Source organism: Thalassophryne amazonica, chromosome 4 (genome assembly GCF_902500255.1).
Source record: "Thalassophryne amazonica chromosome 4, fThaAma1.1, whole genome shotgun sequence".
Lineage (NCBI taxonomy): Eukaryota > Metazoa > Chordata > Actinopteri > Batrachoidiformes > Batrachoididae > Thalassophryne > Thalassophryne amazonica.
The window spans coordinates 92,081,027-92,099,882 of NC_047106.1; the positions used below are offsets into that span (position 1 = coordinate 92,081,027).

Sequence of the window (18,856 nt, forward strand, 5' to 3'; positions counted from 1 at the left end):
ATGCAGCAGTCATTATGATGTTGATTAAAATAGAAATTGATTTTTTGGTCCATAGTTTATGTGAGGCACTACCATTTAGATTCCAGCTGTGATTTTAAAATCGTCATTCTTTTGTTTAAATTAGATGGTTTTGGATTGGATATCCTCTTTTTTGCAATAGCTGAAATTTTTGTTGATAACTGCCATTTTTCTTTCTTTTTTGGTACTTTATTCAAGCTGTGATTTGGCTGAAAGAAAAATATGTGCTGGTTTGGGATGATATCAGAAGAACTCAAGATTCCATGTAGAAGAATAGACCTGTTTTTTTTCAGTATCATATGGTGGGGTACAGTCTTGGTTTCTCACCAGGACCAGACCCAACAGTGCCACATAATCCCAGGATCTACATTCCTACCTGTGTTGCAGAAAAATGGTGATATCACTTTGGGTGGTCTTTTCTCCCTTCATGACATGGTTATAGTACCTAATCTATCCTTCACTTCTGCACCTCTTCCAACACAATGCACCAGGTAAGGTTTGATTCACTGGCAATGTTGTGGGTTACACTTCCCTGACATAACGCTTTGTCAAAAAAATAAACTCTCAAAGTTGATTTGTAAACTTTTGCATGAAAAAATGTTGATTTGCACTTAAAAGTGGTTCATATTTGAAGGGATACTCCTTCAGAATTAGTCAGGCACTATACAGTGTAGCACATCCTCATTTTTGTCCCATGACATTGTTTTATCAAAATAAATATACAAAGGCACTGCGGGTACAATATCAGTCATTAAAACCAAAAACAAATCTTGTCTGAAACATATCATTTTAGGGCATTATTTTGTGCTTGATCTATTCAAAGATACGCCTCTAAGTCCTCATTTTTAATAACCTTAGTCATGTCATGTATGTATGTATATACGTGTGTGTGTGTGTGTGTGTGTGTGTGTATGTGTGTGTGTGTGTGTAAAACAAATGAACCTCTTGGTCGCCATCACTCTCCATCAGTCTCCAATAGGTGTGCGAGTGTACTGAACTATTTAAAACACTCGCAGCAGTTGTGCAACCGATTAAAAGATACATGGGTCTCATAATTGGTTTTGTTAACTCTCACAGATCCCAACCCACTCCCAACCTGATCCTATTGGTTGTATTAGTCTCTCAATTGAATCTGCATGGGATTACATCACTGATCATGGATATTAACATATATTTCACTCGCACAATTCAGACACAATGCAGACTTGTTGATAACGCAAATAACAGATCAAACTGGAGACCAGCCAAGATCCGTGAAAGTTGACAGTATGTCATGGTCTTGAAGTTCTTATATAGGTCTTAATCCAGTGTTAACAGGCATTACTTTGACGCTCTCGACTCTATTGATGTATGTAAAATGGATGTTATGGGAGGAGTGGCAAGACCAATGACACAGAAAATGTTCATCAAATTCTGTTTTTGCAGGTATCTAGGAAATGTCCTTTGCAGAGTGTGATGTTGTAATTTTCTGATGGTTTATTGATGCTGTCATCGCGTCACTTACCTTATGTCATGCAATGACAATAGATTAGCTTGTGATCAACTCTAACCCTCTGGAGCTTTGACTATGTTTGAGCATTTTGACTACTTTTGGTTTTACCTTCATAAGTGACCTTACAAAAACTGTTTACCTGGCTTTGTTTGGTGTCATTTTTTTCAGCACAGCCTCACCTGTGTGACTTTACAGTTTTTTCTTTCACTCCGCCATACTGCATTAAAACAGTGACCCAATATTCACCCCAAAACATAAAATTTGAATCAGAAAAAAAAAAAACACATTTACATGCAATAAGATGCCACACAAATTATATTTGTGTCACTCAGAAAAACAATTCCTGTTCAATGCACACCAGAAGCTCCAAAAATTTGTACAGATATTCCACCTCAATATCCATGTGTATTTTTCCCTAATTCCTTGCTTTTGTAGCTTTTTTTTTTTTTTTTTTTTTTTTTTTTGATATTGGTACAGACTATCCTGGCTGTCTTAGTGGCCAAAAAAGACACACACAAAAAAAATATAAAAACGTGTTTTGGACTTTGGGTGGGGGTGGGGGGAGGTCTCTACCTGAACTCCTGTGTTTTCCATCCCTGGAGCCTGCTGACTGTTGGGGCAGTGTGTGCCTCCACCCTGTTCTGTGTTCCAGGACTTGGCACTGGTGCAGAACCACATGAGTCCTGGAGAAGATGGAACGAGAAGCACATGGTCCGACTCACTGTTTATATCTGTCCGCACAGATTGGTGAATCCACCTGCTCTCCTTCATCCAGACCAGAACAATAAAGTCCATTTCATCATCAGATTGATCACGCTCTGGTTCAGACTCTGATGACGTGCTCTGCGTTTCAATCGTCTTCATGCAGTTCAAAAAAAGAGAGAGAGACTTGACATGCTGTTCCAAAACATCTGATTATTTTGATGCACTAAAAACAAAACAAAAAAAAAACACCACCACACACACTAAAACACTCCACCACACACATTACAACACACTCCAAGCACAGCAAATAACATACAACTTTCAAAGCTGATCACTTTCTCCTTTTTGCTCCACATGAAGCCACAATTTCCTTTCGCTCAGCAACTAAATTACATGGATTGGGGATCATTGTTTATTTGGTAATGTATTTTACACCAGTGATGAAGAAAAATTATGTATTTTTTTACTTCTTTGCTGTTGCAGACAGAGAGACATGGAAGAAAAGTCCAGTTCGCAAAATGCGCGTGCGCACACACCCACGTGGGGTCTGTGTGTTTTCATCAATCCCACATGGAGTTGGTGAATGTGATTGGTTAGTTATTGAGTTTTCTACCAACGGTAACACCCCTCTCTCCTGCTGCAGTTGAGAGAGTTGTATTTCATTCCAACCCTCTCGCTCCTGCAGCCATGAGGAGGAAATCAATTGTTTCTGCTGCGGCTGTCTGCAAAACATGCAGCGAATATGAGAATATCATCTACCCCCAAAAAACTTTTGTAAATTATTAATATTAATTCAAGTTATACTTGGCCTATTAACAAAATTTAAAACGTGGTGTGGAGGTTAAAGTCTCCACTTTCAACACATTCAAACAGACACTCAAGAGTGGAGCAGATTTTGGGCTACTTACGCTTTAGGTCATGTGACTTTTGACACGAGGGTGTGTCATTCGAGTCCAGAGGGTTAAACCCATTAGTTGCAGAGCTATCCTGAATTACTTTTTACTATATGCTTGATGGCATGCCATATAAATAGTAAAGTGGCATCGATCACACGCTAAATGCACTTTGTACAATGCACAGTACAAGTCAAGATAGGGGCTGAGGTTTGACTTTGTTTAGAGCTTAAAGATTGCTGCCTCATCAAAGGTGAGTAGATCACTCAGAGGATTAATTGCTAATAATATTTTCATGTCAGAGGGTGTTTTTGGTTCTTCCAGATTTAACTTTCGGGCGTTTCGCTGGATGCAGACTATGATCTTTGCCATTGAGGAGGTCAACAGAAATAGCAAAATCCTTCCGAATATTACACTGGGGTATAAAATATATGATTCATGCAGTACACCCCACCAGGCTCTAAGAGCTGCCATGCAGCTAACTGGAACTGAGAAGAGTTCAAGTGGTGAAGCAGAAAAACAAGGCAGAACCGCCTGTCAAGGGACTATACCAGCAGTAATTGGAGATGGAGGTTCCACTCAGTCTTTGGTAGTGGCTAGCTTTTTTGGAGTTTTCAACATACCACAGGTAAGACAGGGAATGGAATTAAATAAGTAACTACAGTAGATTTATGCATATCAAGCTAACATGACGACATTGCTTCTAGCAGATTGAAGTTTATTTGTCAAATATGATTAACGAATGCATGTAGTCTGTGTTATTTCTATTAGGTTAGTTACTTCTCCAGCTGTGCTTGTCTCAGTGACAAACGGGAGTTCCCTGCCTTCCTAAGGACCATGCCCAGTGACTTCTTCCAGGTTAGACCATAGATATCTCTTGAATCACTAGATGGAGGACTTGGGCGATCCACTCATTGCCTGGCTGTTGCCAGAGTGCCGCCATCTTGGTTAGCGTCTTGACAACCAGACATAAATAGAAATCAATGGACATGATCAATGTTTTCAAGAGAGTTTCACCATAAATCTGCATTTTCCATGTTATTACTGTGCTGTTACATTTATTCGAACTCAATCCCACCTTTGTACAGTCAATATTTGTCAAAACAAATACAGAAGAGGATCAGACTATTTATACAATAGACTTGAATTAATTTGTTAGTCCCAGTCCAGATGTTGTGAAGAGTTCACCTGAACTTATGAATTTTGTTTATTTTATCCCAACCACAGTGGTGGGCACAGTTCAGCTAATTTGATAGCAGATAATTATCGAAACTAATGTTTTTGCTAGTGGATTAGCTTTTCAGATAAATTTTAAAACCATCATCGGACCAATTATCTTCTGATAAATTTAGTTCCGATAACTTTCAGTCCGACAACATTTTTTTTTCTCTGGTAACGTGAGCAAAGTTTAACAGCCAAAAACATTTGCAAACCTTAAAATCAAACATTTTAGTCCATCTGTTGTGTGTTTATTTATGGCAGACTGGCTGTCGCTTGCTGAAGACGTCTTCATTAAGTGCAAAATGTGATTGGCCGGTCGATGCAGGGAGCATTGTGGGTAGTGTAGTTAAGGTTCACTTTGGACATTACAGTGTTTCCGTCCTTTGTCCCTCGGAAATCTGCTGCAAAGCCCATCACACATTGTGCAAAAAGAATTATTTAAATATCTAAAGGACATTAGATTAATTCATCGCATGTAAACAAATGACTATAGCTGCCAGGAGTTAAGGTTTTGTAAAACCTCAACGGTCACTCACCAGCCCGGTAGGTGGCGGTAAATGGACCTTAAACTGGTGCTGTCCGCCATTGGATCCGAAAGAAGAAGAAGATGAAGAAGAACAGACTAATTTTAACAGTATTTTATTTTATTTCATTGTGGCTGACGGTATTGCCGAGACTCAGTGGGAGAGAGGAGCCCTCACGACGCAGGTGTGTACAGATTGGGACATTTCTTCTTTTCAATTAAATCCCACTGAAACTAACAGGTAAGAATTTATATTTACTAGTAGTAAAGTAAGTCCCTTCGGCTGCTCCCTTGTTTGCACTCGGGGTCGCCACAGAAAATCCAAGGTGGATCTACATGTTGAACTGGCACAGGTTTTAGGCTGGATGCCCTTCCTGACGCAACTCCACATTACATGGAGAAATGTGGCAGGGGTGGGATTTGAACCCAGAACCTTCTGCACTGAAACCAAATGCATTAACCACTTGGCCACCACCCCTACAAGAATTTATATTTACTACTTGTATTTTACTCTGCCAGTAAATACAGAGTGATCCTTGAATTTGCCCAGCAGCCCCTGCGGCACTTAAAGTGAAACTGGTTTATCAGAAACCAACAGTATCAACTGATGTGGCCATGTCCAAATCAATGCTAATAGTTATTGATTATCGGTTATCAATCAATCAATCAATTCAATTAATCAATTTTTTTATATAGCGCCAAATCACAACAAACAGTTGCCCCAAGGCGCTTTATATTGTAAGGCAAGGCCATACAATAATTATGTAAAACCCCAACGGTCAAAACGACCCCCTGTGAGCAAGCACTTGGCTACAGTGGGAAGGAAAAACTCCCTTTTAACAGGAAGAAACCTCCAGCAGAACCAGGCTCAGGGAGGGGCAGTCTTCTGCTGGGACTGGTTGGGGCTGAGGGAGAGAACCAGGAAAAAGACATGCTGTGGAGGGGAGCAGAGATCGATCACTAATGATTAAATGCAGAGTGGTGCATACAGAGCAAAAAGAGAAAGAAACAGTGCATCATGGGAACCCCCCAGCAGTCTACGTCTATAGCAGCATAACTAAGGGATGGTTCAGGGTCACCTGATCCAGCCCTAACTATAAGCTTTAGCAAAAAGGAAAGTTTTAAGCCTAATCTTAAAAGTAGAGAGGGTGTCTGTCTCCCTGATCTGAATTGGGAGCTGGTTCCACAGGAGAGGAGCCTGAAAGCTGAAGGCTCTGCCTCCCATTCTACTCTTACAAACCCTAGGAACTACAAGTAAGCCTGCAGTCTGAGAGCGAAGTGCTCTATTGGGGTGATATGGTACTACGAGGTCCCTAAGATAAGATGGGACCTGATTATTCAAAACCTTATAAGTAAGAAGAAGAATTTTAAATTCTATTCTAGAATTAACAGGAAGCCAATGAAGAGAGGCCAATATGGGTGAGATATGCTCTCTCCTTCTAGTCCCCGTCAGTACTCTAGCTGCAGCATTTTGAATTAACTGAAGGCTTTTTAGGGAACTTTTAGGACAACCTGATAATAATGAATTACAATAGTCCAGCCTAGAGGAAATAAATGCATGAATTAGTTTTTCAGCATCACTCTGAGACAAGACCTTTCTGATTTTAGAGATATTGCGTAAATGCAAAAAAGCAGTCCTACATATTTGTTTAATATGCGCTTTGAATGACATATCCTGATCAAAAATGACTCCAAGATTTCTCACAGTATTACTAGAGGTCAGGGTAATGCCATCCAGAGTAAGGATCTGGTTAGACACCATGTTTCTAAGATTTGTGGGGCCAAGTACAATAACTTCAGTTTTATCTGAGTTTAAAAGCAGGAAATTAGAGGTCATCCACGTCTTTATGTCTGTAAGACAATCCTGCAGTTTAGCTAATTGGTGTGTGTCCTCTGGCTTCATGGATAGATAAAGCTGGGTAACATTTGCGTAACAATGAAAATTTAAGCAATACTGTCTAATAATACTGCCTAAGGGAAGCATGTATAAAGTGAATAAAATTAGTCCTAGCACAGAACCTTGTGGAACTCCATAATTAACTTTAGTCTGTGAAGAAGATTCCCCATTTACATGAACAAATTGTAATCTATTAGACAAATATGATTCAAACCACCGCAGCGCAGTGCCTTTAATACCTATGGCATGCTCTAATCTCTGTAATAAAATCTTGTGGTCAACAGTATCAAAAGCAGCACTGAGGTCTAACAGAACAAGCACAAAGATGAGTCCACTGTCCGAGGCCATAAGAAGATCATTTGTAACCTTCACTAATGCTGTTTCTGTACTATGATGAATTCTAAAACCTGACTGAAACTCTTCAAATAGACCATTCCTCTGCAGATGATCAGTTAGCTGTTTTACAACTACCCTTTCAAGAATTTTTGAGAGAAAAGGAAGGTTGGAGATTGGCCTATAATTAGCTAAGATAGCTGGGTCAAGTGATGGCTTTTTAAGTAATGGTTTAATTACTGCCACCTTAAAAGCCTGTGGTACATAGCCAACTAACAAAGATAGATTGATCATATTTAAGATCGAAGCATTAAATAATGGTAGGGCTTCCTTGAGCAGGTAGGAATGGGGTCTAATAAACATGTTGATGGTTTGGATGAAGTAACTAATGAAAATAACTCAGAACAATCGGAGAGAAAGAGTCTAACCAAATACCGGCATCACTGAAAGCAGCCAAAGATAACGATACGTCTTTGGGATGGTTATGAGTAATTTTTTCTCTAATAGTTAAAATTTTGTTAGCAAAGAAAGTCATGAAGTCATTACTAGTTAAAGTTAATGGAATACTCAGCTCAATAGAGCTCTGACTCTTTGTCAGCCTGGCTACAGTGCTGAAAAGAAACCTGGGGTTGTTCTTATTTTCTTCAATTAGTGATGAGTAAAAAGATGTCCTAGCTTTACGGAGGGCTTTTTTATAGAGCAACAGACTCTTTTTCCAGGCTAAGTGAAGATCTTCTAAATTAGTGAGATGCCATTTCCTTTCCAACTTACGGGTTATCTGCTTTAAGCTACGAGTTTGTGAGTTATACCACGGAGTCAGGCACTTCTGATTTAAAGCTCTCTTTTTTAGAGGAGCTACAGCATCCAAAGTTGTCTTCAATGAGGATGTAAAACTATTGACGAGATACTCTATCTCACTTACAGAGTTTAGGTAGCTACTCTGCACTGTGTTGGTATATGGCATTAGAGAACATAAAGAAGGAATCATATCCTTAAACCTAGTTAGAGCACTTTCTGAAAGACTTCTAGTGTAATGAAACTTATTCCCCACTGCTGGGTAGTCCATCAGAGTAAATTTAAATGTTATTAAGAAATGATCAGACAGAAGGGAGTTTTCAGGGAATACTGTTAAGTCTTCTATTTCCATACCATAAGTCAGAACAAGATCTAAGATATGATTAAAGTGGTGGGTGGACTCATTTACTTTTTGAGCAAAGCCAATAGAGTCTAATAATAGATTAAATGCAGTGTTGAGGCTGTCATTCTCAGCATCTGTGTGGATGTTAAAATCACCCACTATAATTATCTTATCTGAGCTAAGCACTAAGTCAGACAAAAGGACTGAAAATTCACAGAGAAACTCACAGTAACGACCAGGTGGACGATAGATAATAACAAATAAAACTGGTTTTTGGGACTTCCAATTTGGATGGACAAGACTAAGAGTCAAGCTTTCAAATGAATTAAAGCTCTGTCTGGGTTTTTGATTAATTAATAAGCTGGAATGGAAGATTGCTGCTAATCCTCCGCCCCGGCCCGTGCTACGAGCATTCTGACAGTTAGTGTGACTCGGGGGTGTTGACTCATTTAAACTAACATATTCATCCTGCTGTAACCAGTTTTCTGTAAGGCAGAATAAATCAATATGTTGATCAATTATTATATCATTTACCAACAGGGACTTAGAAGAGAGAGACCTAATGTTTAATAGACCACATTTAACTGTTTTAGTCTGTGGTGCAGTTGAAGGTGCTATATTATTTTTTCTTTTTGAATTTTTATGCTTAAATAGATTTTTGCTGGTTATTTTTTGCTGGTAGTCTGGGAGCAGGCACCGTCTCTACGGGGATGGGGTAATGAGGGGATGGCAGGGGGAGAGAAGCTGCAGAGAGGTGTGTAAGACTACAACTCTGCTTCTTGGTCCCAACCCTGGATAGTCACGGTTTGGAGGATTTAAGAAAACTGGCCAGATTTCTAGAAATGAGAGCTGCTCCATCCAAAGTGGGATGGATGCCGTCTCTCCTAACAAGACCAGGTTTTCCCCAGAAGCTTTGCCAATTATCTATGAAGCCCACCTCATTTTTGGACACCACTCAGACAGCCAGCAATTCAAGGAGAACATGCGGCTAAACATGTCACTCCCGGTCTGATTGGGGAGGGGCCCAGAGAAAACTACAGAGTCCGACATTGTTTTTGCAAAGTTACACACCGATTTAATGTTAATTTTAGTGACCTCCGATTGGCGTAACCGGGTGTCATTACTGCCGACGTGAATTACAATCTTACCAAATTTACGCTTAGCCTTAGCCAGCAGTTTCAAATTTCCTTCAATGTCGCCTGCTCTGGCCCCCGGAAGACAATTGACTATGGTTGCTGGTGTCGCTAACTTCACATTTCGCAAAACAGAGTCGCCAATAACCAGAGTTTGATCCTCGGCGGGTGTGTCGTCGAGTGGGGAAAAACGGTTAGAGATGTGAATGGGTTGGCGGTGTACACGGGGCTTCTGTTTAGGGCTACGCTTCCTCCTCACAGTCACCCAGTCAGCCTGCTTTCCCGGCTGCTCGGGATCTGCCAGGGGGTAACTAACGGCGGCTAAGCTACCTTGGTCTGCACCGACTACAGGGGCCTGGCTAGCTGTAGAATTTTCCACGGTGCAGAGCCGAGTCTCCAATTCGCCCAGCCTGGCCTCCAAAGCTACGAATAAGCTACACTTATTACAAGTACCGTTACTGCTAAAGGAGGCCGAGGAATAACTAAACATTTCACACCCAGAGCAGAAAAGTGCGGGAGAGACAGGAGAAGCCGCCATGCTAAATCAGCTAAGAGCTAGTAGCTACGCTAACCTAGCGGATTCCTAAAACACGCAAAGTGAATAATGTGTAAATAATTTAGAGGTGATTCAGCAGAAGGAGTGCTTTAGTTAAGGCACGTAAAGATTACACTGGGAAACAAATCGTAATCTAGATAACTAGATCAATCTAACTGCGCAGATTAAACAGCTAACAGATACAGAAAAACACCGCTGTGCTCCGGAACAGGAAGTGATACAATACCGCAGTGAGAGCCAACCACCAGTAGAGGCAAGCAAGATAAAGATATTTTTTTTAGCAGTTTACCGGTTTATCATCATAAAAGATAACTTTTCAGTTATCTGATTAATGGTTATCGAAGGTAATTTTTTTGGTTAGCTGTGCCCACCACTGCCCAACCATTGGAGTCATTATCTTTATCAACATAGAAAATAATACCATCAGTTTGTCAAACAGAAACATATATAAGCACATTATGTCTGCCGTGAGCTGAGATACTTGTATCATCCTTAATTAATTTCATTATGAAGCTAAAGATGGGAAATAATCAGGGGTGAAAGTACGAGCTTCACACACTTGCAGCATATTAAAGATATTAACATTAAAGACTGCTGTTAAATCCACCTGTGGTGCCTCTTTTACAGAGCACTCAAATAAAATAAATAAAAGGGAGGTAATAGTCTAGTGTTTAAAGCATTGGGGCTTGAGACCAGAGGATCCTTGGTTCAAATCCCAGTCTGACTGGAAAATCACTAAGGGTCCTTGGGCAAGGTCCTTAATCCGTTAGTTGCTCCCGGTGTGTAGTGAGTTCCTTGTATGGCAGCACCCTCACATCAGGGTGAGGCATTATTTGTAAAGTGCTTTGAGCGGCTGATACAGTCCATTTAAAATGAAACAGCGGGCGTCAGCGGATGCAATTCCTGTCGGGGATAACTACAGCCCCAATTCCAGTGAAGTTGGGACATTGTGTAAAATGTAAATAAAAATAGAATACAGTGATTTGCAAATCCTCTTCAAACCTATATTCAATTGAATACACCACAAAGACAAGATGTTTAATGTTCAAACTGATAAACTTTATTGTTTTTGTGCAAATATTTGCTCATTTTGAAATGGATGCATGCAACGTGTTTCAAAAAAGCTGGAACAGTCGTATGTTTACCACTGTATTACATCACCTTTCCTTCTAACAACACTCAATAAGTGTTTGGGAACTGAAGACACTAATTGTGAGTGTCATGATTGGGTAGACGGGACGGGACAAGGATCACCACTTTGTAAATAACTGTGTGAAAAATAGTCCAACAGTTTAAGAACAATGTTTCAAAATGTTCAATTGCAAGGAATTTAGGGATTCCATCATCTACAGTCCATATTATAATTAGAAGATTTAGAGAATCTGGAGAACTTACTACACGTGAGCTACATGTTGAAAACCAACACTGAATGCCTGTGACCTTTGATCCCTCAGGTGGCACTGCATTAACAACCGACATCACTGTGTAAAGAATCTTACCGCGTGGGCTCAGGAACACTTTAGAAAACCATTGTCAGTTAACACAGTTCCTCACAGTTCCTTTTTTAAATACAGTCCAGGTTATATGATTGGTTGATTTTACTGTCCATTCATAACTAGAAGTGTGGAGCGCATTTGTTTTTTTTCTCTTTCCCTTTTTGTGACAACCAATCACAGCTCTTAGAAGACTGGGTCACACATAGCAATGCGGTCAACCTTGCCTCCTTACAACCCCAATTCCATTGAAGTTGGGACATTGTGTAAAATGTAAATAAAAACAGAATACAATGATTTGCAAATCCTCTTCAACCTATATTCAATTGAATATACCACAAAGACAAGATATTTAATGTTCAAACTGATAAACTTTATTGTTTTGTGCAAATATTTGCTAATTTTGAAATGGATGCCTGCAACACATTTCAAAAAAGTTGGAACGGGGCAACAGAAGACTGGGAAATTTGATGAAAACCATTGTTAGTTAACACAGTTCGTCGCTACATCTACAAGTGCAAGTTAAAACTCTACCATGCAGAGCAAAAGCCATACATCAACAACATCCATAAACACCGCCACCTTCTCTCCCATGTTCCCAAGTTCATTTGAAATGGACAGATGCAAAGTGGAAATGTGTGCTGTGATCTGATGAGTCCTCATTTGAAATTGTTTTTGGAAATCATGGACATCGTGTTCTCCAGACAAAAGAGGGAAAAGACCATCCAGATTGTTACCAGTGCAAAGTTCAAAATCCAGCATCTGTGATGGTATGGGGGTGTGTTAGTGCCCATGTCATGGGCAACTTACACATCTCTGATGGCACCATCAAAGCTGAACGGTACATCCAGGTTTTGGAGCAACACATGCTGCCATCCAAGCAACATCTTTTTCAGGGACGTCCCTGCTTGTTTCAGCAAGACAATGCCAAGCCACATTCTGCAGGTGTTACCACAGCATGGTTTCATCGTTAAAGAGTGTGGGTACTAGATTGACCTGCCTGCAGTCCAGACCTGTCCATTGAAAATGTGTGGCACATTATGAAGTGCAACATACGACAATGGAGACCCCAGACGAACAACTGAAGTCGTACATCAAGCAAGAATGGGAAAGAATTCCACCGACTAAGCTTCAACAATTAGTGTCCTCAGTTCCCAACTGCTTATTGAGTGTTGTTAGAAGGAAAGGTGATGTAACACAGTGGTAAACATACCACTGTAACAGCTTTTTTGAAAAATGTTGCAGTCATCCATTTCAAAATGAGCAAACATTTGCACAAAAATAATAAAGTTTATCGATTTGAACATTAAATATCTTGTCTTTGTGGTGTATTCAGTTGAATATAGGGTGAAGAGGATTTGCAAATCATTGTATTCTGTTTTTATTTACATTTTACACAATGTCCCAACTTCATTGGAATTGGGGATGTACTTGGCATGACACGCTTTCCCCTTATGAGTGTGTTAACTCTGATTGTGTGCACTCCACTCCAGCAGGATTTGAAAACACTACATTGGAATATAGAGTTTATCAGAGAAATTAATCTCAACTGTGTATATTCTTATATTAGTAGCAAAATATAGCAACTGTCATGTCATGCATCAAATTGAGAGAAAAAAAACCCAAAACATTTCCATTCTATGAATTTGTTCTTACAGAATATTTCAGGATGGAAAATAGAGGCTAATTAAAAATGGATAAATTGAGACTTATGAGAATTCTAATTGCATCGCTAAATGAATGGTGAGAAATTTATCACGACGAAGCATTCAGGTAGTGAAACTGAAGTGACTACTTTACAGAATACAGATGGACACAAAAAATTAATAATTTTCTAACCTTTATTCAGCAATTTTAGTCATTTTCCCACATCATTAATATTACATATAATACTGACTTATGAAAGCTCACTCCACAATCCTTTGTCAGTTTGTTGCAGCACCTGAAGGCTGCACAAAACTGCATTTTCAGATCACTTTAACCCAAGTTTAAGTAAGTGAATGATCAATTTCTATTTAATCTAATGCTTGAGGATGCATAATAATGCTCAGCAAGATGGAGGCTGTCTGGCAACAGCTCACAGGCTGCATCCGCCATCTAGTGGATTAAATAGAAATCAATGAGTTAGACACATTCAGGTCAATGTGCCTTCACGTACTTTAAAAACAGTCTGTGTGTCCATCTCTTGCTCTTTTCTCAGCATTTTTGATTCTATCTTCCAATCTCTTTAGGTAGATGCCATAGCACAACTTGTTCAACATTTTGGCTGGACGTGGGTGGGTGTGATAGCAGGGGATGATGCCTATGGACGTGGTGGGGCAAGCATCTTTGCTGAGAAGGTCAAATCCTTGCTCCTAATGCTGTGTTTACATATAACAATGACAAGTCACGAATGCCACGAAGTACACATTCTTGGCCGCTGATCACAAATGTGATGATTCAGGGCAGAGGCATCAGGTGTCCTCAGGAACTGCTGCAACCTGTTACCACACATTACAATTAATGGCATGTGTTGCTGGAGAATTATCAGGAACCATTACGCACGGTCAAGAATAGTGTTCCGCATTGTTGCGCGCTATTGCGCGAACAGCGCATCGTTAAGTTCTGTCACATTGTGAACGAAGTGAATTGTCTCCACACACACCCTATTCATCCAACCGAATTCAGATCGCACCAGTTTTTCAGAAGAACTTTGTGACTGCATGCATAGTTGGGCTCTGTGCCATGGAGTGGCACAGAGAGGAGGAGGAGGACAGAGCCAGATGTGTGGCTTCATGTGGCTCTTGTCTCGTGCATTTTCCCAAACATCAGGCACATGCAGCAGGTGGAACACCTGCAGGAGCATGCTGAAGAGCACTGAAATTAGACTTTTAGCTGACTTGGTGTCAGCAATCAAACTGAATGCGGTGCAGCAGGGTTTAATTGTGCACATGCTTCTTCCTCCGCCGGACTGGAGGAGATGCAGAGATGTCTGGCTGCACATGAGTCTCCTCTCGCTCCTCTGGTTGCTCAGACTCATTCTCCCCGCTCATCGGGTACAACAGCAGGTGGAACACCTGCAGGAGCGTCCTGAGGAGCTTCAGCAGGAACCGTGAAACAACATTTGGAGCCGAGTTTAATTGTGCGCATGTGACAGAAAACTGATTGTCGTGGCGTGCAGTGAAATGTGACGCTGCATTACAAGTCGTGTCAAAACTTGACAGTTTCCGTGTCACTTCGTAATAACGCGTGACAGTTTTGGCTCCAAGAACCATCACAGGAACCACTACGAATGTTGTCACGTTCTATTAAGGATCACTACTCATCAAGATGGATCAATATGCTCAGTTGCGACCTCCACGACATGAGACTAAATGAGGGTGGTGTGTGACATTCGTGGAAGATTTTCTGACAGGCAAAAACATGCTCCACGAATATCAAGAATATCACGCACCAACACGCACTATTAAGAAACCTATTCAGATGCGTTAAGTCACATTAAGAATGTCAAGAATGTGTCATGAATGACAGAAAAATGACATTCGTAATGCGTCTTGGTTATGTCTAAACGCACCTTAAGAACTTAAACCTTAGTACACTGTTACATTGGATTTTATCTTGGTAACACAATACAACATGTAATTTGCCTTCTTGTTCTCTTAGGTTAGAAGATTAGGTGCTTGTATTGCTGTCCATGAGTTCATCCCTAAGAACTGCGCACCAGCTGCTGTTGCATCTATCATTCACAAAATTAGGCTCTCTGGTGCTCGTGTGATTCTGGTGTTTGCTGTGGAACAAGATGCATCAGTGTTATTTGATGCTGCACTCAGGTATTTTGCCCATAAGGATGCACAGCACCAAAGTTGAGTCACAGTTCAGTCATTTCAATTTGTGGTCTCATTTCATCATGTTCTAAGGTTTCTGGTCCTAGATCCCTCTGGAGCATAATGCCTCTGTATCGAGTGATGAGTTACTTTAGGAGATCCAGATGACATGCATTGCATGGCATCATCAATTATGGCAGAATAGCTATGTGGTATTTTTCCTGACCTCGATCCAGCCTGCAGTTTCCTGTGTTGAGAGGACACCCACGTTACTTAGTTGTTGCAGATAGATGCGTGCATATTGGTGGATATAGTCAATCAATCAATCAATCAACTTTTTTCTTATATAGCGCCAAATCACAACAACAGTTGCCCCAAGGCGCTCTATATTGTAAGGCAAGGCCATACAATAATTATGAAAAACCCCAACGGTCAAAACGACCCCCTATGAGCAAGCACTTGGCTACAGTGGGAAGGAAAAACTCCCTTTTAACAGGAAGAAACCTCCAGCAGAACCAGGCTCAGGGAGGGGCAGTCTTCTGCTGAGACTGGTTGGGGCTGAGGGAAAGAACCAGGAAAAAGACATGCCGTGAAGGGGGGCAGAGATCGATCACTAATGATTAAATGCAGAGTGATGCATACGGAGCAAAAAGAGAAAGAAACAGTGCATCATGGGAACCCCCCCACAATCTACGTCTAAAGCAGCATAACCAAGGGATGGTCCAGGGTCACCCGATCCAGCCCTAACCATAAGCCTTAGCGAAAAGGAAAGTTTTAAAGCCTAATCTTAAAGTAGAGAGGGTATCTGTCTCCCTGATCTGATTGGGGAGCTGGTTCCACAGGAGAGGAGCCTGAAAGCTGAAGGCTCTGCCTCCCATTCTACTCTTACAAACCCTAGGAACTACAAGTAAGCCCGCAGTCTGAGAGCGAAGCGCTCTAATGGGGTAATATGGTACTACGAGGTCCCTAAGATAAGATGGGACCTGATTATTCAAACCTTATAAGTAAGAAGAAGAATTTTAAATTCTATTCTAGAATTAACAGGAAGCCAATGAAGAGAGGCCAACACGGGTGAGATATGCTCTCTCCTGCTAGTCAATCAATCAATCAACTTTTTTCTTGTATAGCGCCAAATCACAACAAACAGTTCTGACCAGTTCATTTCACAACTAGTTTGTCTTGACATTGAACTGTTTTGATGTTAAGTCACTGACTGACTGTAATATATATATGTTTTTAGGATGGGGCTCACTGGGATGCAGTGGTTGGCCAGTGAGGCTTGGAGCACAGCTCATGTTCTCTCCACCTCAGTAAAGTACCACCACATCCTCCAAGGGTCAATGGGATTTGCCATAAACGAGCACAAATTCCTGGATTACAAGATTTTCTGCTTCGCCTGCATCCCTCGACAAAAGATGCCCTTGATGATCCATTTTTGGTACCTTTTTGGGAAGACATGTTTCATTGCAGCCTGGGTGTGCAAACTGAGGCTTTTGAATATAGTGAAGGCACACCCCGGTGTTCTGGAACAGAAGACCTGAGGAACATGAAGAACATTACTCAGATGTGTCACAGCTCAGGATATCCTATAATGTCTACAAGGCTGTGTATGCCATTGTTTATGCCATAAAGGCTTTGAGGAGCTGTGAGAAAGGGCAGCCCTGTCCAGATCCAGACAACATAGAACCTTGGAAGGTACTATTCAATGTATTCTTCAACAACTCATTAAAAGTTTTGTAACATCAAAATATTGCCTGAAAATGGCAGATTTCTGTACATGAACACATGGACATTATCTTCCCCTTAGCTGCTTCATTACATTAAACAAGTGAAATATGTCAATTCATTTGGTGATGAAATAAAATTTGATGAGAATGGTGACCCTGCAGCCATGTATGACCTGGTAAATTGGCAGATGCAAGCTAATGGAGAAATGGAGTTTGTTTACTCTAGGAAAATTTGATGAGACGGCAACCACGGAAAAACTCCAAATTCAGGAAGAGAACATTGTATGGACTGGCAACCAAACTTCAGTAGGGATCTCAATAGAGTGAATGTATTTTGCACATTTTAAGCAATATTATTCTAATACCTGTGCATGTTAACTGCATTTTAATGTATGTTGGAATATTTTATATATCTTTGAGGTGCCCTTGTCAGTTTGCAGTTCCATCTGTCCTCCAGGAACCCGAAAAGCAATTAGACCTAACTTTCCTATCTGCTGCCATGATTGTGTAGCCTGTACAGCCGGCGAGATCAGCAACCAAACTGGTGAAGAACAACAAGTCAACATATAGCCTTAGCATCTGACATAGAGTATGAAGGCACTACAAGCAACTAAAACTTTGTATGTTTTCATAGATGCCATTGAGTGTTTGCGCTGCCTGCCAGAGTTCTGGTCCAATCCTGAGAAGACAACTTGCATTCCCAAACAAGAGGAATTCCTGTCTCTTAGTGACAATTTGGGCATTATGCTGATGGCTATGTCCCTTTTTGGATCCCTCTGTACCACTATGGTGGTCGTTATATTTTCTTGGCACAGAATGACCCCTTTAGTCAAGGCGAACAACTCTGAGCTTAGCTTCTTGCTGCTCTTCTCCTTGACTCTGTGTTTCTGTGTGCTCTCACCTTCATAGGCCGGCCCTCTGATGGTCCTGCATGCTGCGACACACAGCGTTTGGGATTATCTTTGTCCTTTGTGTCTCTTGTATCCTGGGGAAAACTATAGTGGTGTTAATGGCTTTCAGAGCTCTAATCCCAGGCAGTAATGTTGTGAAATGGTTTGGGCCTGTGCAGCAAAAGACAATCATTACCCTTTGCACAATGGTTCAGGTGAGGATGTCACTTTCTGTTCTTTGTTTACTTTACTTGAAAAGATCCTTTGTATGCATTTTAACACAACAAATTCTTCCTTCTACAGGTAATAATATGTACAGTGTGGCTGGTTCTTGATCCTCCCACTCCTCTCAAACTCATACCTCCTGGGAGTGCCATTGTCATTCTGTTGTGTGACCAGGGGTCACCCATAGCATTTGCTATGGTGCTGGGGTACATTGGACTGTTGGCCTGCCTCTGCCTTCTTTTGGCCTTCCTTGCAAGGAAACTCCCAGACAGCTTTAATGATGCCAGACTCATCACATTCAGTATGCTGATTTTTTGTGCAGTGTGGGTGGCCTTTGTCCCCGCTTACATTACTTCCCCAGGGAAATATTCTACAGTCACAGAGGTGTTTGCTATTTTGGCATCCAGTTATGGACTTCTGGTATGTATATTTGCCCCAAAGTGCTACATAATAATATTAAAGCCAGAAAAAAACACACGGAAACACATGATTTCTAAAAGTGTCACTGTAAAACATTAGATAATATTCACATCAACCATTTATCTCTTGTTCCTGTGCTTTCTTTATGAGATAAATAAAAGAACTGTTGATAAGGGTACTCCTTTAAGTGTTCATGTGGGCTCCCTTTTTCATATGATGCTTGCCTTTCATTCATATTCACTTTCAAAGTAAACAACGCCAATAGGTTGATTTGCTTGCGAACCATAATGAGGTACTGTTTAAGTTGAAGAGATGATATTCTTTGAAAATCTGTTTGGAAGTGATGGTAAGAATGAGCTCATTATACCACCAGGTGGTAGTGTTGTTAA

General features: G+C 40.7%; 1 pseudogene; it reads left to right on the forward strand.

Annotated features, from left to right (window-relative positions):
* The first annotated feature begins 435 nt into the window (after positions 1-435).
* On the forward strand, positions 436-18,566 carry LOC117509232 (annotated as a pseudogene).
* Positions 18,567-18,856: the final 290 nt, after the last annotated feature.